The 23,856-nt window shown below is 46.5% G+C and overlaps 1 pseudogene; it reads left to right on the forward strand.

The window, feature by feature from the left end:
* Positions 1-16,312, forward strand: part of LOC125519394 — an 85,639-nt pseudogene extending 69,327 nt beyond the window's left edge.
* Positions 16,313-23,856: the final 7,544 nt, after the last annotated feature.

Below are 23,856 nucleotides of genomic sequence, written 5' to 3' on the forward strand. Positions count from 1 at the left end.
TGAAAATTAAATATGATTTTTTCTAGAATATTTGAGGATTTATGGAACAAAGAACACACCAGGGGGCCAACCACCTTGCCACGAGGGTGGAGGGCGCGCCCACCCCCCTAGGGCGCGCCCCCCTGCCTCGTGGGCCCGCGGTGGCCCTCCTCCACTTATTCCCGCACCCACACACTTCATCTTCCTCCCACAAACACGAAAACCCAGCTCAAACCCGAGTCCAAGCTCGGTTTGCTGCCATTTTCGATCTCCTTGCTCAAAGCACCTCTCACAAAACTGCTTGGGGAGATTGTTCCTTGGTATGTGACTCCTCCATTGTTCCAATTAGTTTTTGTTCTAGCGCTTTATTCATTGCAAATTTTTTGCTGCTTAGGTGACCCTGTTCTTGAGCTTGCATGTCAAATTTATATGGTCAAAAGTAGTTTTGATACATGATATAGGCCCTAGGCACTTGTAGGAGTAGTTACTATCAATATTATCGAGTTTGGTTTACTTTTATTTCGAAGTTACTAAAAATTTTCAGAATTTTTCAGAGGAAGAAAAATGCTTAGGAAAATGTTCCAAGGTGGTTCTTCAAAGAAGCAAGGACCCAGGCTTGCAATGCGTGATGCTGACGAAGAGCCACCGAGAGACGCTCCCGTGCGTCCTTGTGAGTGGCCGTCTGAAAATTTTATGGATCAAGCGGGAATAAAAGAAGAATTCAACGCATATTTGTGTAACGCTGATCTCGTGAGCTTCGAGGAAGAGAAGTGCAATTAGTATCATGAGCTCACTAGCTCCTTTGTGAGGAGGTTTGAATTTCCCACTTCACATAATTCTCCAACTGTCCTATTTGATCTTTATGATAAATCTTATACCATGGACTTAGAGGATTTTACCACTGCATGCAAACTTCCACAATGGGGTAGTATAAGGGATCCTCGCAAATCTGAATTTAGAGATTTTCTTGCTGATATAACTGTGGGAGAATCTAGAGATATTACACAAGCTACCATAGGGAGCATTTACTTTCCTGCCATACATTATTTTGCTCTCTTCATAGGTAGATGCATAAATGGTAAAGATGAGGCATGTCACGTGTGTGTCCCTGACCTCAGTATTCTTAGGAGTGTTGTGTTAGGAGACAAGTCATATAATTTGGGAGCCATTGTTGCACGTAGGTTGCATCTTAATTGACGTAATGGAGATTTCTTTGGTGGAATTTATGCAACCTGCGTAGCTAATTTTCTTGGTATAGATGTGCGCAAAAATGATATTGAATTACCTCCTGCCTATCTAGATTTTAATGCTATAGTTCACCACCAGTTTGTCGAGAGGAAGGAATCACCTCTCCAGTATCGACTAATCTTTGACAGACGCCGTGTTGTCCGTATTACTCTCCCTGTTCCTGCTTTCTTTGATTATTAGGAAAGAGGAGGATATACTATTACCAGAGAGTAGGAAAATGAGTACATGAGGAGAGAGGAGGCTGCTCGTCGCCACGCTGCAGCTCAGTAGGCGATAGCTGCTGCATCACAGTACGACCCCAACAACTATTATTATGGATATCCGCCAGGCCAGCCGTGGCCATAGACCAACTTAGGCCAAAAGCCTAAGCTTGGGGGAGTACGTATTTCCCACCGACATTACATTTATGCTCACACACTCATTGCTAGATGTCGGTGCTAGTTTATTTTCCTTTTTATGCTTTCTTCTTGTGTGTTTAATAAACCTTAAGAAAAACCAAAAAATTAGTTGTAGCTTTTAATTAGTTTACTTTCCATCCTTGTAGTAGTAATTAAAAAGAAAACCCAAAATATTTCATGTTCTTCTTTTGCTTGTTGGGAGCTTTCCCGTGTAAATAGTTTTATTTCTTTTCTTTTCTTTGGGGGTCGATAGGAGAAGACCATTATTAAATTGTTGAAGGGGTTCTTATATGCATTATTGTTTATCTGACAAAAGAGCCCATATTGCATTGTCTTCTCCTGTTTATTGAATGCCTGCAGATTCCAGCTTAGTCCAATGCACGTGCACTATTATTATTATTATTATTATTCACATCGTTCGGTCGTGCAAGTGAAGGGCAATTATGATGATATATGATGGACTGACTGAGATGAGAAAAACTGGTATGAACTCGACCTCTTTTGTTTTTGTAAATATGGTTAGTTCATCGTTCCTCATTCAACCTATTATGAATAAACATGTTTGCAATGACAACTAGAGATCATAGTTTCTTGTGCCATGCTTGATTAGCTATGAGTTATAATGGTTTACCTTGCGTGCCAACATGCTATTAAAATGATTATGATGTGGTATGATAGGGTGGTATCCTCCTCTGAATGATTTAAGTGACTTGACTTGGCACATGTTCACGCATGTAATTGAAACAAAATCAACATAGCCTTCACGATATTTATGTCCATGGTGGATTATATCCTACTCATGCTTGCATTCGATGTTGATTAATTTTACTGCATGTTCATGACTGTTGTCGCTCTCTAGCTGGTCGCTTCCCAGTCTTTTGCTAGCCTTCACCTGTACTAAGCGGGAATACTGCTTGTGCATCCAAACTCCTTAAACCTCAAAGTTATTCCACATGAGTCCACTATACCTACCTAGATATGGTATATACCTGCCGTTCCAAGTAAATTTGTATGTGCCAAACTCTAAACCTTCAAATAAATATCATGTTTTGTATGCTCGAATAGCTCATGTATCAACTAGGGCTGTCTGTATCTTCCATATTAGGCGGGTTATTCTCAAGAGGAGTGGACTCCACTCGTCACTCACGAGATAAATGGTTGGTCACCGGGATGCCTAGTCCCATGCTTTATGCAAACTAAATCAAAATAATTGCAAACAAAACTCCTCCTGGGACTCTTGTTAGTTGGAGGCACTCATTGTTTCAAGCAAGCCATGGATTGATGCTTGTGGTGGAAGGGGGAGCATAAACTTTACCATTCTGTTTGGGAACCGCCTATAATGTGTGTAGCATGGAAGATATCGCCATATCTTGGTTGTTATATTGACAATGAAAGTATACCGCTCAAAATATTATTCACCTCTGTTTCAAAAACGAGCTCTGGCACCTCTACAAATCCCTGCTTCCTTCTGCGAAGGGCCTATCTATTTACTTTTATGCTGAGCCATCATCCTCTTATTAAAAAGCACCAGTTGGAGAGCACCGCTGTCATTTGCATTCATTACTGTTAGTTTACATTGAGTATGACTTGACTGGATCTCTTTTACCATGAATTACAATGTCTAGTCAGTCCTTGGTCTTTAAAGGTGCTCTACATTTATGTTTTGCGCTCTCAGAAAGGGCTAGCGAGATACCATCCTGTCATATCATATTATGATTGTTTTGAGAAAGTGTTGTCATCCGAGTTTTATTATTATGGCTCGCAAGTTGATTATGCTATTGATATGAGTAAACTTGAGACCTATGCATTATTGCGAATGTGGTTAGTTATAATCTTTTCTGAAAACTTGAATATTGGCTTTACATATTCACAACAACAAGAGCAAACAGAGTTTGTAAAAGTTTTTCTTTATCACTTTCAGTTTGTCAACTGAATTGCTTGAGGACAAGCAAAGGTTTAAGCTTGGGGGAGTTGATACGTGAGGGAGTCCTGGATTAGGGGTCTCCGGACAGCCGGACTATCTCCATTAGCCGGACTGTTAGACTATGAAGATACAAGATTGAAGACTTTGTCTCGTGTCCGGATGGGACTCTACTTGGTGTGGAAGGCAAGCTAGGCAATACGTATATGGATATCTCCTCCTTTGTAACCGACCTTGTGTAACCCTAACCCTCTCCGGTGTCTATATAAACCGGAGGGTTTTAGTCCGTAGGACAACAATCACAACATACAATCATACCGAAGGCTAGCTTTTAGGGTTTAGCCTCTCTGATCTCGTGGTAGATCTACTCTTGTAACACCCATATCTTCAATATTAATCAAGCAGGACATAGGGTTTTACCTCCATCAAGAGGGCCCGAACCTGGGTAAAACTTCGTGTCCCTTGCCTCCTGTTACCATCCGGCCTAGACGCATAGTTCGGGACCCCCTACCCGAGATCCGCCGGTTTTGACACCAACATTGGTGCTTTCATTGAGAGTTCCTCTGTGTCGTCGTTGTTAGGGTTGATGGCTCCTACTATCATCGATAGAGATGCAGTCCAGGGTGAGACTTTTCTCCCCGGACAGATCTTTGTATTCGGCGGCTTTGCACTGTAGGCCAATTCGCTTGGCCATCTGGAGTAGATTGAAAGCTACGCCCCTGGCCATCAGGTCAGATTTGGAAGTTTGAATTACACGGCCAACATCCGTGGGGACTTGATCTTCAACGGATTCGAGCCACAGCCGGGCGCGCCGCACTGTCGTGATAGGTATGACCTAGCTCTGCCATCGGACGGTACCCCAGAGGCCGCGCCCGCATCAGCTCTGACCCTTAGCTCGGAGCCAGCTGCGCTAATCGAGGACGGGTGGCTAGACACCACCTCAGGGGCTGCAGTCTCAACGGCGATCGAGCCGAACACCAGCATAATCCTCTGCGCAGCCCATGACTCCAAGGTGCCGGACTCTTCTCCGGACCCCGAACCATCCGCGCCCCTGCCAATCGAATCCGACTGGGCGCCGATCATTGAATTCACCGCTGCGGATATCTTTCAGCACTCGCCCTTCGGCGACATTCTGAATTCACTATGGTCTCTCTCTTTATTAGGAAAGCCCTGGCCGGATCATGGCCAAAAGGACTGGGATACGGACAACGAAGAAATTCGACGCCCACCCACCACCCACTTTGTAGCCACTGTCGATGATTTAACCGACATGCTCGACTTCGACTCCGGAGACATCGACGGTATGGACGACGATGTAGGAGACGAACATGAGCCAGCACCTATAGGGCACTGGATGGCCACCTCGTCGTATGACATATACATGGTGGATACACCCAATGAAGGCAACGGCGACGAGATAGCGGAGGATGACCCCTCCAAGAAGCAACCCAAGCGCTGACGTCAGCGGAGCCACTCTAAGTCCCGCCAAAGAAAAAGTGGTGATACCAGCACAAGAGATAATAACACTCCAGATAGCACCGAAGACAATAAAAATCCCCTACAGCAAGAGTTAGATCAGGAGGATGAAGGATCCAGCTCTCCTGAGAGAGCGGCTGGCGGAGAGGAGGAGGATGACAATTACATGCCCCCCTCCGAAGACTAGGCAAGCCTCGGCAACGATGAATTCGCCGTACCAGAGGATCCTGTCAAACAAGAGCGCTTCAAGCGCAGGCTTATGGCCACGGCAAATAGCCTGAAGAAAAAGCAGCAACAGCTTCAAGCTGATCAAGATCTGCTAGCTGACAAATGGACTGAAGTCCTCGCAGCCGAGGAATATAAATTCGAGCGTCCCTCCAAGAGTTACCCAAGACGCAGGTTACTACCCCGACTAGAAGAAGAAGTGTATGATACGGCTGATCGGCCACCTCGTGGCCGCGATAGAGAGGCATTCCTGCCAGAAGCTCAGCCTCCGCCCCAACGCCATCCAAATAAAAAGGCATGGGGAGATACGCCAGACCTGCGAGAGATATTGGAGGACAAAGCAAAGCATTCAAGATCGATCTACGGATCACGAGGGCGCACCACTCTACGGGATGATAAACGTCACGCCGGATACAGTAAAAGCAAATCCGGCCGGGCCGAACACAGCAGGCAGGACCCATACGAGCTACACTGCGATATAGCCTAATACAGAGGTGCCGCACACCCCTTATGCTTCACAGACGAAGTAATGGAACATCAATTCCCAGAAGGTTTCAAACCAGTAAACATTGAATCATACGACGGCACAACAGATCCCGCGGTATGGATTGAGGACTTCCTCCTCCACATCCACATGGCCCGCGGTGATGACTTACATGCCATCAAGTACCTCCCACTAAAACTCAAAGGACCAGCACGGCATTGGCTTAATAGCTTGTCAGCGGACTCCATTAGCTGCTGGGAAGATCTGGAAGCCGCATTCCTCGACAACTTTCAGGGCACTTATGTGTGACCACCAGATGCCGATGACTTGAGCCACATAATTCAGCAGCCAGAAAAGTCGGCCAGGCAATTCTGGACTCGGTTCCTTACAAACAAAAACCAAATCGTTGACTGTCCGGATGCGGATGCCTTAGCGGCTTTCAAGCACAACATCCGAGACGAGTGGCTAGTCCGCACCTCGGTCAGGAAAAGCTGAAATCTATGGCAGCCCTCACGACGCTCATGACCCGCTTTTGTGCAGGAGAAGACAACTGGTTGGCTCGCAGTAACAACATATCAAAGAACCATGGTACCTTAGATACCAAGGACGGCAACAGTAGGTCACGTCGCAACAAGCATAAGTGCCGCATTAACGGCGAAAGTACTGATGATACGGCAGTCAATGCCGGATTGAAAGGCTCTAAACCCGGTCATCGGAAAAAGCCATTCAAACAAAGTACACAGGGTCCGTCCAGTTTGGACCGTATACTCGATCGCTCGTGTCAAATACACGGCACCCCAGACAAGCCTGCCAATCACAACAACAGGGATTGTTGGGTGTTCAAGAAGGCCGGTAAGCTAATTGCCGAAAACAAGGACAAGGGGCCGCATAGCGATGACGAGGAAGAACCCGGCAGCCGCACACAGGAGGACAGAACAGGTTTCCCCCGCAAGTGTGGATGGTGAACATGATATACGCAACCCACATCCCCAAGAGGGAGCAGAAGCGTGCGCTCAGGGACGTATATGCGTTGGAGCCAGTCGCCCCAAAGTTCAACCCTTGGTCCTCTTGTCCGACCACCTTCGATCGCAGGGACCACCCCACCAGTATCCGTCATGGCGGATTCGCCGCACTGGTCCTAGACCTAATCATCGACGGATTTCACCTCACTCGAGTCCTCATGGACGGCGGCAGTAGCCTGAACCTGCTTTATCAGGACACAGTGCGCAAAATGGGTATAGACCCCTCAAGGATCAAACCCACAAAGACGACCTTTAAAGGCGTCATTCCAGGCGTAGAGGCCCACTGCACAGGCTCAATTACACTGGAAGTGGTCTTCGGATCCCCGGATAACTTCCGAAGCGAAGAGTTAATCTTCGATATAGTCCCGTTCCGCAGTGGTTATCACACGCTGCTAAGACGAACCGCATTCGCTAGATTCAATGCGGTACCACATTATGCATACCTCAAGCTCAAGATGCCAGGACCTCGCAGAGCTATTACAGTCAATGGAAACACAGAGCGCTCTCTCCGAACAGAGGAGCACACCGCGGCCCTCGCAGCAGAAGCGCAAAGCAGCCTCTCAAGGCAATCTACCAGTTCGGTGTTTCAAAGCCCGGACACCTTCAAGCGCGCTCGGGGCAATCGGCAAATAGACCGCCTGGCGCGATTTGAGCTCGCGTAGCAATACGACGGCCACCCCAATCCCAGCCCAACGACGTTGTTCGTGCCACGCGTACATAATTATGCATTAAAAATACCATGGGCACAGATGGGGAGGTGGAGGCACAACTATGGTACTCCCCAAAACGTGGCCTAAACTGCACCAGGGGCTTCCCGTTTGGTTATTTTTCTTTTTCTTTCAGGACTTCAATCTCTGGAAACACTGTCCGAAAGCTCTATTGCCGAACACATGATACAACAACCAAGGAGGCCAACGACTACGAAATTCCCAGGTGGATTACATATTTCATATAATTCCTCAGCTCGCCCTTGGAAGGGACATAGTCCTACTCTTTCGCTCATTACACTATCTCTATCACTCTGCTTTAATGCAATTTTTAATATACAATGCATGACATTACGACTATTATCGCATTTTTGTTATATGTATACATATCTATGTGTTCCTTAATGACGCCTAGCAACCGTACACTCTGGTACGGCCAATGCACCAGGGGCTTACGTACCCACAATATGGTGTGAAAAGTCCGAACACTTTCACAAGTGCGGCACCCCGAACTTATAGCATTATATGCATCAGCTCCGAATCATGTCTTTGGTCAAATGTTGGGTTTGCCCGGCTCCTATGTTTTGGTACCTTACGTTCCGCTCCATCGGCTAAGGTAGCATTAGGAGAACTACTGCGATTGTGCCCCGGTTCTGCCGAGCCGAGCACCTCAGTAGAGAAAGCTAAAAATGACTGTCATGATAAGGAGAGAGACTGGTCACTGTTCGGCGAGGTTTTTCAAGTCCCTAAAGACTTATGCCGCTTAGGGCGAGGGGCCGGCTCCGTCCGGCTTACAGGCATGTATCACGCCCCGAATTCGGCCTTCCGAACACCAAGGGCTTCGCCGAAATTTAAAATTATAGAATTCTATGGCTAAGTGAGAGTGATAAAGCAATATTAGTCTGGTTGCCTTGTTCGTTGTGCTGCGCACCTCCCTCGAAGGACCCAAATATGGGAACAAGAGTGCTCAGGTTTATCCCGAACACCCCATCACTAGCGACATGGGGGCAGAAGCCGAGGACTAGCCATCTCTCAGATTGGATAAACAGCCAAACAGAAGGTAATATTTTAAATTCACAAAAGCATTGCATAGCGAATACGATACAAGTTTTCATACATACCGGACAAAACGAGCAAGTCTCATTCAAATATTACATTTTGCAAACACTCATCCGCGATAAGACGGGCGCCCGGCAGAACACCCTCGTAGTACATCCCGGGGTGGCGGTGCTCCTTACCCTCCAGCGGCCCCTTCTTGATCAGCTTCACGGCGTCTAGCTTGACCCACTGCGTTTTTACATGGGCAAAGGCCTGGCGTGCACCTTCAATGCAGATGGATCGCTTGACGACCTCCAGCTGTGGGCAGGCATCCACAAGCCGCCTCACCAGGCTGAAGAAGCTGTTCGGAAGGGCGTTGCCAGGCCACAACCGGACTATGAAGCCCTTCATGGCCTCATCGGTCGCCTTATGTAGCTCGGCCATCTGCTTCAGCTGGTCGCTCATTGGCATCGGATGTTCGGCCTCAGCATACTGAGACCAGAACAGCTTCTCTGTCGAGCTTCCGTCCTCGGCCTGGTAGAACAGTGTGGCATTGGACACACTGCGGGGCAAACATGCGAATGCTCCTGAAGAGCTCCGGATTCGGGTAAGTAATCGATAATTCACCCTTACATGCTTGCTTTGCATATAGAAAGCCTTACCCGCCGCTATCTTCTTCATCACATCGATCTCCTGAAGGGCCTTCTGGGCCTCGGCCTTGGCACTCTTCGTGCTCTCACGGGCCGCGGCAAGCTCAGACTCTCTCGTCTTCAGGTCAAGCTCCAACTCCTCGTGCTTGGTCACGAGAGCCTGGAGCTCTTGCTGCACCTCGCCCACCTGAGCCTCGTGCCTCTCTCGCTCGGTGCGCTCCTGGGCCGCCTTTTCTTCGGCCTGGGACAGCGCTTGCTTCAGGGTCGCCACCTCCGCCGTGGCCCCTGGCAAACATACAATGATCCTGTCATTTAGCAATCGCGTCCTTTTTCTCATCTACAGACGGGGTATTACTTACCCTTGTTCTCCTCGAGCTGCCTCTTAGCAAGGCCAAGCTCTTTCTGGGACCCCTCGAGGGCCTCCTTCAGTACGGCGACCTCCGCAGTCAGTGCGGCAGACGCCAGCAGCGAAGCCTGCATATGCATATTGACATACTTATATTAGACTCCTGCGATATTATTTGATCCTCTGTTCGGCTTTTCTTTGTGAACACTGAACAAACATCAAGGGCTGCCTATGCGGTAATATTTCTACTACATTTTAAAACACTTACCTCGAAGCCTGTTAGAAGGCAAGTACAGGCTTCAGTCAATCCGCTCTTGGCGGACTGAACCTTCTGGATCACCGCACTCAGGATAGTGCGGTGCTCCTCCTCGATGGAAGCGCTGTGGAGCGCTTCCAACATAGTGTCCAGTGCCTCTGCATGGACAGAGGCCACTGGCACAGGCGTCTCACCTCCCTTAGAAGGGAACAACCTACCCGAGCTCGGAGCCGTTGGAGGGTCCGGCGCGGTGTTCGGCTAAGGGCCGAACTCGGAGCTCTTGCGGACCCCATCCCCTCGGACCCGGAGTCCGGAAGGTCGCCTTGAGGCGCCTCCGGGACTGTCCCCCCTCGATCCGGTGCCTCTTGAGATAGCACCTCGGTGTCGTCGGCTGGATGAGGGGAGGTGGCGGTCGGGACTGGATCGCTATCCATGTCCGACGCGCCCAGGGAGCCGTCCGAGGATACCTCGATATTGGCTCGGGGCGGCCTGCACAATTGAGTTCGGTGTTAGGGAAAGCAATGCGACAAAGGAATCCTATGGGTTACTTTGGTATCCGAATACTTACGATCTCCCCTGGGGCTTGGCCCTGGGCAACCACTCGTCTTCACTTTTGTCGGCGGCGGTGGAGCTGTCCGGAAGGAGCGTCCTTCCCTTCTTGGACCCTCCGGTCTCTCCAGTTGGGGCGGCCTTCCTTTTCTTGTCTCCCCCAGTCAGTGGGGGAGCCTCTTCTTCCTCTTCCTCGTCTTCGGGGGAAGAGTGCGCCACAGATTCGTCGGACGGTGAGTCCGACGGCTCCTGGCGTCGGGAACTCTTTCGAGCTCCCTTGGCCTTCTGGGTCTTCTCCGGCACCTTATAAGGGGCCGGAGTCAACATCTTCACCAGAAGGGCGTCTGCAGGGCCTTCGGGCAAGGGAGCCGGACAGTCGATTTGTCCGGCCATCTTCTGCCAGTCCTGTTAACGGCACGGGAGTTTAGATCTCGCATAGAGTCAATCTATATAGAAAACAAGTATCCTTTGAAAGGTAAAACAACTTACCGCACTGGCGTGGCGCTTTGCGCTGAATCCGCGATCCTCAGTAATGGAGGGAGGGACCGCGGTGCCCATTAGCAGCACCCTCCAGGCATCTTCATGAGTCATGTCGAAGAGCCTGTTCAGAGTTCGGTGCTGCGCCGGATTGAACTCCCACAAGGTAAACTCCCGTTGTTGGCATGGGAGTATCCGGCGAACGAGCATAACCTGGACTATGTTGACAAGCTTGAGCTTCTTATCCACCATGTTCTGAATACATGACTGGAGTCCGGTCAGCTCTTTTGAATTACCCCAGGACAGGCCCTTCTCTTTCCAGGAGGTGAGCCACATGGGGATGCCAGATCGGAACTCGGGGGCCGCTACCCATGCGGGGTCGCGCGGCTCGGTGATATAGAACCACCCCGATTGCCACCCCTTTATGGTGTCCACGAAGGTGCCCTCGAGCCATGTGATGTTGGGCATCTTGCCCACCATGGCGCCTCCACGCTCCGCCTGACGGCCGCTCACTACCTTTGGCTTGACATTGAAGGTCTTCAGCCATAAGCCGAAGTGGGGCTTGATGCGGAGGAAGGCCTCGCACACGACAATGAACGCCGAGATGTTGAGGATGAAGTTCGGGGCCAGATTGTGGAAATCCAGGCCGTAATAAAACATGAGCCCCGGAAGAAGGGATGGAGAGGGAATCCCAGTCCGCGGAGGTAATGGGTGAGGAATACCACCCTCTCATGGGGCTCGGGGGTGGGGATGAGCTGTCCCTCATCTGGGAGCCGGTGCGCGATATCGTCGTGCAGGTATCCGGCTCTCCTCAGTTTCTTGACGTCTCCCTCCATGATGGAGGAGACCATCCACTTGCCTCCCGCTCCGTACATGGTTGGAGAAGGTAGAGATGGAAGTGAGGACTTGGGCGCTAGATCTCGAGTATGTTAGAGCGGATGAGCGGAGGAGGAAGAAGGCGTGGATAGAAAGGTGAGTCCTTATCCCTTTATATGGGCGGACAAAATTAAACGTCCCCACTTGCCTAGTAAAACTCGCTTATCCCCCAAGCGCCGCAATTGATGGCGCGGTTGGGTTACCCACGCCCGTATTGATGAGAATCCCGTAATAAGGGGACACGATCTCTGCCTTGACAAGACGTGTCGAAAAACTGCCTCGCGTTATGTGCGAGGCTCGTTAAAAGAAATGGTTCGAATAGTCACCGGACCATGACATGACGTCATGCTGTCAAAACAAGCCAGCAAATTAGATCTGCGAAAAAACATTATTCTCTCTATCGTGAAATGTGGGACTTATTTTGCAGGGTCGGACACTATCCTCGTATTCAACTTCTTCTGTAATGTATTCGGAGAAGGAACCCGCCTTGCAATGCCGAAGACAACTGCGCGCCAGACTCATCGTCATTGAAGCCTGGTTCAGGGGCTACTGAGGGAGTCCTGGATTAGGGGGTCTCCATTAGCCGGACTATCTCCATTAGCCGGACTGTTAGACTCTGAAGATACAAGATTGAAGATTTCGTCTCGTGTCCGGATGGGACTCTACTTGGCGTGGAAGGCAAGCTAGGCAATACGTATATGGATATCTCCTCCTTTGTAACCGACCTTGTGTAACCCTAACCCTCTCCGGTGTCTATATAAACCGGAGGGTTTTAGTCCGTAGGACAACAATCACAACATACAATCATACCGTAGGCTAGGTTTTAGGGTTTAGCCTCTCTTATCTCATGGTAGATCTACTCTTGTAACACCCATATCTTAAATATTAATCAAGCAGGACGTAGGGTTTTACCTCCATCAAGAGGGCCCGAACCTGGGTAAAACTTCGTGTCCCTTGCCTCCTGTTACCATCCGGCCTAGACACACAGTTCGGGACCCCCTACCCGAGATCCGCTGGTTTTGACACTGACAATACGTCTCCAACGTATCTACTTTTCCAAACACTTTTCCCCTTGTTTTGGACTCTAACTTTCTTGATTTGAACGGAACTAACCCGGACTGACGCTTTTTTCAGCAGAACTACCATGGTGTTATTTATGTGCAGGAGCAAACGTTCTCGGAATGACCTGAAACTTCACGGAGACACTTTTCAGAAAATAAGAAAAATACCTGCCAAAGATGAAGGCTAGGGGCCCACCGTCTTGCCACGAGGGTGAGGGGCGCGCCTGCCCCCCTAGGGCGCGCCCCCTACCTCGTGGGCCCCCTGTTGCGTCTCCGACTCCAACTCCACCTCCATATATTGAGTTTTGATGAGAAAAAAATTAGAGAGAAGAAATCATCGTGTTTTACGATACGGAGCCGCCGCCAAGCCCTAAAACCTCTCGGGAGGGCTGATCTGGAGTCCGTTCAGTGCTCCGGAGAGGGGAATCCATCGCCATCATCATCATCAACCATCCTCCATCACCAATTTCATCGTAGGCTTGCTAGACGATGATGGGTTGGATGGGATCTATCATGTAATCGAGTTAGTTTTGTTAGGGTTTGATCCCTAGTGTCCACTATGTTCTGAGATTGATGTTGCTATGACTTTGCTATGCTTAATGCTTGTCACTAGGGCCCGAGTGCCATGATTTCAGATCTGAACCTATTATGTTTTCATCAATATATGAGTGTTCTTGATCCTATCTTGCAAGTCTATAGTCACCTATTATGTGTTATGATCCGTTAACCCCGAAGTGATAATAATCGGGATACTTACCGGTGATGACCATAGTTTGAGGAGTTCATGTATTCACTATGTGTTAATGCTTTGTTTCGGTTCTCTATTAAAAGGAGGCCTTAATATCCCTTAGTTTCCGTAAGGACCCCTCTGCCACAGGAGGGTAGGACAAAAGATGTCGTGCAAGTTCTTTTCCATAAGCACGTATGACTATTTGGAATACATGCCTACATTATATCAATGAACTGGAGCTAGTTCTGTGTCACCCTAGGTTATGACTGCTACATGATGAACCGCATCCGGCATAATTCTCCATCACCGATCCATTGCCTACGAGCTTTCCATATATTGTTCTTCGCTTATTTACTTTTCCGTTGCTATTTCTATCATCACTACAAAATACCAAAAACTTTACTTTTACTATTGTTTACCTTTTGCTACCGTTATCACCACTATCATATTACTTTGCTAATAAACACTTTGCTGCAGATATTAAGTTTCCAGGTGTGGTTGAATTGACAACTCAGCTGCTAATACTTGATAATATTCTTTGGCTCTCCTTGTGTCGAATCAATACATTTGGGTTGAATACTCTACCCTCGAAAACTGTTGCGATCCCCTATACTTGTGGGTTATCAATATCTTCCGTACTAAGCATGCTATCCTCAGGTTGAGTGTTTATTCACTTGCCATCGCACGAGGAAATGGGTGGTAGTAGGGATGCCCAGTCCCAAACTACAAAATACAAAAAGGGTTCATCCCTTAAATAATCAAACAAAAACTCCCAATGGAGCCAAAACCTTTACTTTCCGCTTGGGACCACCACTAGCGTGCTTAGCATGGAAGATGTTGATAACTGATAGTCATGAAGTGAATAAGAAGGGTGCATGTCTCAAAATTTCATTTATCTCTGTTTTAAAAATTGAGCTCTGGCACCTCTACAAATCACTGCTTCTCTCTGCGAATGGACTATCTGTTTACTTTTATGTTGTGTCATCACCTTCTAAAAACAAGCGCCAGAAACTAAGTAGAGCACAACGGTCATGATTTATGCATTGTGTGTAGCTAATGTTGGGTGCATCATGACTGGATTTTTTCTACCATGAATTACAATGTTTAGTCGCTGCTCGAACTTTGGAGGTGCTCTGCATTTATGTTTTGCGGTCTCATAAAGGGTTAGCGAGATACCATTATTGTTATATTATATCATGGTTGTTTTGACAACGTGTTGCTGTTTGAGATATCTTATTATTGCTCCCTAGCTGATTATGTCATTGATATGAATCGTTATAATCTTTAAGAGTTATTGTCAACATGGTTAGTTATAATGCTGGCTGAAAACTAGGGTGTTATTTAAGCTTATTTATGCAAACAAGAGCAAAAGAGTTCATAAAAGTTTTTCTTTCTCACTTTCAGTTTATCAACTGAATTGCTTGAGGACAAGCAAAGGTTTAAGCTTGGGGGAGTTGATACGTCTCCAACGTATCTACTTTTTCTCATGCTTTTCCTCTTGTTTTGGACTCTAATTTGCACGATTTGAATGAAACTAACCCCGGACTGACGCTGTTATCAGCAAAACTACCATGGTGTTGTTTTTGTGCAGAAATAAAAGTTCTCGGAATGGAACGAATCTTTTTGAGGAATTTTTATACAATATATAAGAATTTCTGGAGCCAAGACCTACCGGAGAGGGGCCCCTAGGTCGGCACAACCCACCAGGGCTTGCCCCCTCTCCTAGCGCGCCCAGGTGGGTTGTACCCACCTGGTTGCCCCGCTGACGACCCCCTAATACTATAAAATCACATATTTCCAGAAAAAAATAGGGAGAAAGAATTATCGCGATCCACGAGACGGAGCCATCGCCAAGCCCCGTTCTTCCTCGGGAGGGCAGATCTGGAGTCCGTTTGGGGCTCCAGAGAGGCGGATCTTTGATCTTCGTCATCACCAACCCTTCTCCATCGCCAATTCCATGATGCTCCCCACCGGGAGTGAGTAATTCCTTCGTAGGCTCGCTGGTCGGTGAGCAGTTGCATGAGATTCATCATGTAATCGAGTAAGTTTCGTTAGGGCATGATCCCTAGTATCCACTATGTTCTTAGATTGATGTTGCTATGACTTTGCCATGCTTAATGCTTGTCACTTTGGGTTTGAGTGCCATGATTTCAGATCTGAACCGTTTATGAATTCATCATTATATCCATGTTTTAGATCTGATCTTGCAAGTTATAGTCACCTACGACGGTTATGATCCGGCAACCCCGGAGTGACAACAACCGAGCCCACTCCCGGTGATGATCGTAGTTTGAGGAGTTCATGTAGCTTGTTGGAGGCCACAAAGGGGGCTGATGTATGTTTCAATGTGAAGCATGAGGTTTTCTCAGCTCATAAGATAATCTGTGCGATGCGTTCGGCGGTTTTCAGTGCAGAGTTCTACGGGCCAATGAGGGACAAAAAAGGCGCAGCATAACTATCGAACATTTGCAGCCTGCTGCTTTCAGAGGACTGCTTCACTTCATTTACAAGGACTCGTTGCCTCCGATGGATGAGCTCAATGATGAAGAGTATGAAGAAATGCTTAGGCATTTGCTTGTCGCCGCAGATAGGTATGCCATGGAAAGGATGAAATTGATGTGCGAGGGCAAGTTGTGCGAGGTTCTTTGTGCCGAGACTGTGGTGACCACGCTAGCTCTAGCCGACCACCACCATTGCAGCCAGCTCAAAGATGCTTGCATTGAGTTTATGAACTCTTCAAACATAATTTGTGATGTGGTGGCCAGTAAAGGGTATGAGCAACTGAAAAGGGAATGCCCTACTATCATTGTGGATATTTGGGAGAAAACAGGAAAGAGTCGCAAACTTTAGTATGCTGTTCGTGGATTAACTTCAGTACAAAAAAGGCACACCCATGACATTTTGGGCCGAACAATTTTTTTTTCTGTCATACTTATGACACTTCTATGACGATAATGGTGACAAAACCCGGTATAATCATAGATGTGGTGGGCTCCTACTTCTATGAAAAAAAATCATGACAGAAAATGGGCTTTTCGTCCTGGGCGGGACGGAGACGCAGCTGCATGACATTCTTTGGGCCGTCCATGACGAAAAAAACCATGGTAGAAGCGAGGGCAAGGAAAATATCGGGGTGTTCCCAGTTACGGTGGGTGGTCGGGGCCGAGCGATGCATGGAGGTTTGCGCATTTCTCTCGTACACGCACGCGCGTGGGTGCGAGGCGTTGGGCTCTAACTGAACCCGATCGAGGTGTTCGCCTACTGAACCCGAGCGATTGCACTGCAGGCTACGCGTTACTGAACCCGAGCGACAATCGATGGCTGTTAACTAAACCCGATCGACCGATTCCTTCGCTACTGCTGCTAACTGAAGCCGATCGATGCTGCCTCTGGATGAACAGTGAGCGTTGCTTGGGGGGTTTGGGTGAACAGTTCCCGGTGGGGGTGGATGAACAGGGCCCCGTGGTGTTGCCTTTGGATGAACAGGACCCCGATCGATCGAGTCGGTTGGGGCTAGATGAACAGGACCCCGTGGAGGGCTGGATGAACAGTAGACGACGGAGGGCTGGATGAACAGTAGCCCGTGGAGGGGTGGTTGAATAGGAGCCCGTGGAGAGGGCTGGTTGAACTGTAGCCGGTGGAGTAGCGCACGGTGGAGGCTGGATGAACAGGAGCCCGTGGATGAACAGGAGCAGGTGGAGGCTGGAGGAGGTCGATGGTGGATGAACAGTAGCCCGTGGAGGCTGGAGGGGGTCGACGGTGGAGATGAACAATATCCCATGGAGTCCCGTTTTGCGGTACACCACACCCCTCCCGATGAACAGGACCCCCGTTTCGACCGTAGCGCTCCAACACAAGTCCGTTTCCTCCGTTTCGCGGTACGCCACACCCCTCCCGATCAACAGGACCCCGTTTCGACCATAGGAGGTCCGTTTCCTCTGTTTTGTGGTACGCCAGACCCCTCCCGCTGAACAGGATCCCGTTTCAAACGTGTCCAGTCAAACACATGGCCGTTTCCTCCGTTCTTCGGTACGCCAGGCCTTGTTTCCGTCGGCTGTTCCGTCCAAGCCCTCCCGATGAACAAGACGACACATTCCATCCGACCCAGCCTGTTGGCTCCCCATGAACACGACGATGACGCAGTTTCTCCATTCCGACCCAGCTATGTACACGAGCCCTGGCCGTACGTATGCACGAGTAGGCGTTCGAGACCCCGCCCGTATGTACGTACGTGGCCGTATTTTCTTTCTTGCACATTGTCCGCTGTACGTATGCGTACATGCTACGTGCGCGCCTCTACTACGACACGTGCGCGCCTCTACATCGACCAGTATGTACATACATGTTCGTGACTAGAATGACAACGCTACGTACGCTTTGACGAGGTGGGTCCTAACTGTCAGGTACTTCCTTGCGTGCGAGGATGTAGCTGGTGGGTCCCAGCAGTCAGGGGGCGAATCATTTTTTTGCCCGGACGCACTTCCTTGCATGCAAAGATGTAGCTGGTGGGTCCCAGCAGCCAAGGGGAAATGTTTCTTTCACGAAATACGGTGGCCCGTCCGGTGGGTCCCCGCTGTCAGGTGGAGGAATAATTATTTTGCGTGTAATAAGGAGGCACTTCCTTACTGCGGCCTTGGACCCAGCTGTCAGCCTCTCCACGTACAATCCACATCCGATGGAAGCCGTTCCTTGACCACGTTGACCACGCCGCGCCGAAAGCACCAGTGCAGTGGACGACGGCGAGGCCTAGGAAGGGGACGACATGGAGCCGGGGAAGACGCGGCAGTGGATGCCCATGCGGAGAGGAGTACGAGGGTTCACTGGTTCGGCTGCGGTGTGAGGCTATCGTTGCCGCAGAATAATGATGTCTACTACACAACCTTCTTCTTGTAGACGTTGTTGGGCCTCCAAGTGCGGAGGTTTGTAGGACAGTAGCAAATTTCCCTCAAGTGGATGACCTAAGGTTTATCAATCCGTAGGAGGCGTAGGATGAAGATGGTCTCTCTCAAGAAACCCTGCAACCAAATAACAGAGAGTCTCTTGTGTCCCCAACACACCCAATACAATGGTAAATTGTATAGGTGCACTAGTTCGGCGAAGAGATGGTGATACAAGTGCAATATGGATAGTAGATAATAGTTTTTGTAATCTGAAAATATAAAAACAGCAAGGTGACGAATGATAAAAGTGAGCGTAAATGGTATTGCAATGCGTTCAAAAAAGGCCTAGGGTTCATACTTTCGCTAGTGCAAGTCCTCTCAACAATAATAACATAATTGGATCACATAAATATCCCTCAACATGCAACAAAGAGTCACTCCAAAGTCACTAATAGCGGAGAACGAACGAAGAGATTATGGTAGGGTACGAAACCACCTCAAAGTTATTGTTTCCAATCAATCCGTTGGGCTATTCCTATAAGTGTCACAAACAGCCCTAGAGTTCGTACTAGAATAACACCTTAAGATACACATCAACCAAAACCCTAATGTCACCTAGATACTCCAATGTCACCTCGAGTATCCATGGGTATGATTATACGATATGCGTCACACAATCTCAGATTCATCTATTCAACCAACACAAAAGGACCTCAAAGAGTGCCCCAAAGTTCTACCGGAGAATCACGACGAAAACTTGTGCCAACCCCTATGCATAGGTTCATGGGCAGAACCCGCAAGTTGATCACCAAAACATACATCAAGTGAATCACGTGGTATCCCATTGTCACCATAGATACGCACGGCAAGACATACATCAAGTGTTCTCAAATCTTTAAAGACTCAATCCGATAAGATAACTTCAAAGGGGAAACTCAATTCATTACAAGAGAGTAGAGGGGGGAAGAAACATCATAGGATCCAAATATAATAGCAAAGCTCGCGATACATCAAGATCGTATCACCTCAAGAACACGAGAGAGAGAGAGATCAAACACATAGCTACTGGTACATACCCTTAGCCCCGAGGGAGAACTACTCCCTCCTCGTCATGGACAGCACCGGGATGATCAAGATGGCCACCAGAGAAGGATTGCCCCCTCCGGGAGGGTGCCAGAACGGGTCTAGATTGGCTTTCGGTGGCTACGGAGGCTTCTGGCGGCGGAACTCCCGATCTATTGTGCTCACGGATGTTTTTAGGGTATATGGAGATATATAGGCGGAAGAAGTACGTCAGGGGGGCCACGAGGGGCTCACGAGGGTGGAGGGCGTGCCCAGGGGGGGTGGGCGTGCCCCCTGCCTCGTGACCTCCTCGCAGATCCCCCGACGTGCACTCCAAGTCTTCTGGGCTTCTTTCTTTCCAAAAATGTGTTCCGTGAAGTTTCAGGTCAATTGGACTCCGTTTGATTTTCCTTTTCTTCGAAACCCTAAAACAGGGTAAAAACAGAAACTGGCACTGGGCTCTGGGTTAATAGGTTAGTCCCAAAAATGATATTAAAGTGTATAATAAAGCCCATAAACATTCGAAACAGTAGATAATATAGCATGGAGCAATCAAAAATTATAGATACATTGGAGAGGTATCAGCATCCCCAAGCTTAATTCCTGCTCGTCCTCGAGTAGGTAAATGATAAAAACCGAATTTTTGATGCGGAGTGCTACTTGGCATAATTTCAATGTACTTCTTCTTAATTGTGGCATGAATATTCAGATCCATAAGATTCAAGACAAAAGTTTAATATTGACATAAAAACAATAATAATTCAAGCATACTAACTAAGAAATCATGTCTTCTCAAAATAACATGGCCAAAAAAAGCTATCCCTACAAAATCATATAGTCTGGCTATGCTCTATATTCACCACACAAAATATTTAAATCATGCACAACCCCGATGACAAGCCAAGCAATTGTTTCATACTTTTCATGTTCTCAAACTTTTTCATTCTTCACGCAATACATGAGCGTGAGCCATGGACATAGCACTATAGGTGGAATAGAATGGTGGTTGTGGAGAAGACAAAAAGGGGAAGATAGTCTCACATCAACTAGGCGTATCAACGGGCTATGGAGATGCCCATCAATAGATATCAATGTGAGTGAGTAGGGATTGTCATGCAACGGATGCACTAGAGCTATAAATGTATGAAAGCTCAAAAAGAAACTAAGTGGGTGTGCATCCAACTCGCTTGCTCATGAAGACCTAGGGCAATTTTGAGGAAGCCCATCATTGGAATATACAAGCCAAGTTCTATAATGTAAAATTCCCACTAGTATATGAAAGTGACAACATAGGAGACTCTTTGTCATGAAGATCATGGTGCTACTTTGAAGCACAAGTGTGGTAAAAGGATAGTAACATTGTCCCTTCTCTCTTTTTCTCTCAATTTTTTTATTATTGTTTTGGCCTTCTCTTTTTTATGGCCTCTTTTCTTTTTTTATTTGGGCTTCTTTGGCCTCTTTTATTTATTTATTTTTGTCCAGAGTCTCATCCCGACTTGTGGGAGAATCATAGTCTCCCTCATCCTTTCCTCACTGGGACAATGCTCTAATAATGATGATCATCACACTTTTATTTTCTTACAACTCAAGATTTACAACTCGATACTTAGAACAAGATATGACTCTATATGAATGCCTCCGGCGGTGTACCGGGATGTGCAATGACTCAAGAGTGACATGTATGGAAGAATTATGAACGGTGGCTTTGCCACAAATACGATGTCAACTACATGATGCAAAGCAATATGACAATGATGGAGCGTGTCATAATAAACGGAACGGTGGAAAGTTGTATGGCAATATATCTCGAAATGGCTATGGAAATGCCATAATAGGTAGGTATGGTGGCTGTTTTAAGGAAGGTATATGGTGGGTTTATGGTACCGGCGAAAGTTGCGCGGTACTAGAGAGGCTAGCAATGGTGGAAGGGTGAGAGTGCGTATAATCCATGGACTCAACATTAGTCATAAAGAACTCATATACTTATTGCAAAAATCTATTAGTTATCGAAACAAAGTACTACGCGCATGCTCCTAGGGGGATAGATTGGTAGGAAAAGACCATCGCTCGTCCCCGACCGCCACTCATAAGGAAGACAATCAATAAATAAATCATGCTCCGACTTCATCACATAACGGTTCACTATACGTGCATGCTACGGGAATTACAAACTTCAACACAAGTATTTCTCAAATTCACAACTACTCAACTAGCATGACTCTAATATTACCATCCTCATATCTCAAAACAATCATCAAGTATCAAACTTCTCATAGTATTCAACACACTCATAAGAGAATTTTATTATTCTTGAATACCTAGCATATTAGGATTTTAGTAAATTACCATGCTATTAAGACTCTCAAAATAATATAAGTGAAGCATGAGATTTCATCTATTTCTTCAAAATAAAACTACCACCATGCTCTAAAAGGATATAAGTGAAGCACTAGAGCAACAACAAACTACTCCGAAGGATATAAGTGAAGATCAATGAGTAGTCGAATAATTATGCAACTATGTGAAGACTCTCCAACATTTAAGAATTTCAGATCTTGGTATTTTATCCAAACAGCAAGCAAAGCAAAAGAAAATGACATCTAAGAATAGCAAACATCATGTGAAAAAGCAAAAACTTAGGATCAACCGATACTAACCGATAGTTGTTGAAGAGGAAAGGTGGGATGCCACCCGGGGCATCCCCAAGCTTAGACGCTTGGGAATTCTTGAAATATTATCTTGGGGTGCCTTGGGCATCCCCAAGCTTGAGCTTTTGTGTCTCCTTAATTCCTTTCACTAGTCGTCAACCCGTGCATTCGCACGGGCTAGTTTAGTAATCTGCAATAGGTTGACTTTTGAGACTACATTTCATTTACCGGGAGTAATTAAATTGGGAATTCTCAAATTTCTATTGGAACAGTTCCATCTTGTCCTATGACCATACATGTTCAACAGTCAAATCTTATCGTAGTTAAAATTTTATACTTAAAATAACATAATATGAAATGACTCGCATATACTCAAATGTTCTCCATCTAGATAAATATAATCCAATTATTTAACAACCTCTAAATCTTGGTATATGATCCCTTCAACACATTGAAATTAAATTTTGTTGATTGTTCATTAACTTGGCACCTATTCCGACCAGTCTCTGGACTACTTAGGAAGTTTACTTTATATATAAGATGAAAGAGCCTCACAAAATCAACAACACAAACAATTAGACCTTTTTAAACAGAAAAGGAATAGATGCACGCATCAACGACCATTTTTTAGTACTTCTTTTCTTGTTCGAAACTTTTTTCATTAGAAGACAAAAGCCTAGTCCATACCTAATAAAATAAACCATGCATAGAGAAAATGGTCATTCCGTTTAGCTTGTGTACATGTTGAGATGGTTGCACTTCGGTGCATCTGCTTTGCTTCGATCACATCAAAATGTATTGATCTAAACATGTTCACTTTCATTATATTAATCATTTCCTAAAAATAAATGCTAATATAATAACATATAGACAAAAGTAAACTGTTCTGGTCTCTATTTTGAATTCACACGAAATTTGTCTAGTAAGGTATATACAGAGACCTTACTAAAATAATTTTGTATATAATGAAACCAAAAGAAAACGTAAATCCATATATAGCGAAATACTGATACAATATTTACCTGAAATCTTATTTATATAATCAAACAAATCGATGCACATACCTCGTATCCATTATCTGCACCCTATATATGTCGTTCCAACAATTTAATATGCATGTTATTCCTAACGTGGTAGTTTGCCGAGTTATCTTTTTTCGAAACTCAGCAATGGCTGTTTAAAATGTTTGTTGAGTGCCCAATAATAAGAACTTAGAAAAGTTCAAGATTGCTCACGTCCGTCCAACCAAGTGTCGTTTGCCGAGAACAGAACTGGGCAAACACAATGCCAAGTTGTTTCTAGGCTTTGCCGAGTATGCTGCAAACTTGGCGAATTCGGCGATTCCAGTAGTGACATGACATTAATAATAAAGTTTATCATGTTCACGTTCCAAAACAATGAACAGTGTAAAAGAAAGTAACTATCATTCCTGAATGAAGACTATTCTTGGGTGCATGCTTAGTTTTGTTGCTTGTATGTAAGATTGACCTTACTAACATGTCACCCTGGAATTCGGTTGCATTTAGTTGGGGTACGGGAGGTGTATTGGGTTTGACTACCATGGAGTTATTTCATACGTTTACATAGGTATGGGTTACTGGACAAATAATCTGATCATATATACGTTGCAAAATAAGAAACAAAACATGTTTAACATATCTGTCTACTCTCAAAAACGAAACACGTATTTACCATATTTTTACCCTAGATTAACTTACAAAAATTATTGTGCGTGGACTGATATCAATTTCAATTGTTACTTATTAGCAATACAAAGTCAGAAAATATTATACTACCTCTGACTGTTAGTACCCTAACAGTCA

The sequence above is a fragment of the Triticum urartu genome, chromosome 7 (assembly GCF_003073215.2).
Source record: "Triticum urartu cultivar G1812 chromosome 7, Tu2.1, whole genome shotgun sequence".
Taxonomy (NCBI): Eukaryota; Viridiplantae; Streptophyta; class Magnoliopsida; order Poales; family Poaceae; genus Triticum; species Triticum urartu.